Source organism: Otolemur garnettii, unplaced genomic scaffold (genome assembly GCF_000181295.1).
Source record: "Otolemur garnettii isolate 467f Iridium unplaced genomic scaffold, OtoGar3 scaffold00058, whole genome shotgun sequence".
Classification (NCBI taxonomy): Eukaryota; Metazoa; Chordata; class Mammalia; order Primates; family Galagidae; genus Otolemur; species Otolemur garnettii.
In genome coordinates, this window is record NW_003852453.1 from 10,770,995 (window position 1) to 10,772,002 (window position 1,008).

Below are 1,008 nucleotides of genomic sequence, written 5' to 3' on the forward strand. Positions count from 1 at the left end.
TGCTTAAGTCCAAGAGTTTGAGGTTGCTGTAAACTGTGATGCCACGGCACTCTACCGAGGGCAACATAGTGAGAATCTGTCTCAAAGAAATACATAAATAAATAAAAATGAAAAATGAAAAAATAAAGCAAGAATAGAAGGGGCTGTAAAAGTGTGGATGAGTTGTTTTCAAAGTTTCATTTATGTAAGAAAACCTCCAGAAGTATAATTTGTATCAATAGTGAGTTTTGTTTTGTTTTATTTTGTTTTGCAATTTTTGGCCGGGGCTGGGTTTGAACCTGCCACCTCTGTCATGTGCCTGTGCCCTACTCCTTTGAGCCACAGGCACCGCCCATTGAGATTTACTCTTTACAAACCACTGTCAAAATCCCTCCAATCAATTTTGGGAGGCAGGATAGAAGCCTGGTAATGTTGTCCTAATGTTTTGCAGACAGGAAAATGAAGACTCAAGAAGAGCTTAGTCACTCAGCTTAGTCACTGAACTTAGCCACTGCTCAGATCAGATCCTTCTTGCCCTGGAGCTTTGCTCCACTTCCTTTGCAACCATGTCTGACAAACCTGATATGGCTGAGATCAAGAACTTCTCTAAGTCAAAATGAAATAAGACAGAGATGCAAGAGAAAAATCCACTGCCTTCTGAGAAATGGTTGAACAGGAGAAGCAAGCAGGCAAGTCATAATGAGGCAAATGCCGCCAATATGCACTATACATTCCACAAACTTTGCCTTCTTGTTTTACTTTTTTCAGCTGTTTAACTTTGTAAGATGCAAAGAGGCTGGATCAAATTGAAATGACTGTGCTTCCACTTTCACATCAAAATATCAAGAACCACACCTGCCTCTCTCATTGGCAGGGAGGAGAAGGTACCTGGCTGGCAGGTAAGGAAAATAACTTGCATGTTGGCCTAGTGCAGTGGCTCACGCCTGTAATCCTAACACTCTGGGAGGCTAAGGTGAATGGATCGCCTGAACTCAGAAGTTCAAGACCAGCCTGCACAGACAGAGGACC

The 1,008-nt window shown here is 42.4% G+C and overlaps 1 pseudogene; it reads left to right on the forward strand.

The window, feature by feature from the left end:
• The first annotated feature begins 545 nt into the window (after positions 1 to 545).
• LOC111726244 lies at positions 546 to 679 on the forward strand (annotated as a pseudogene).
• The last annotated feature ends 329 nt before the right edge of the window (positions 680 to 1,008 follow it).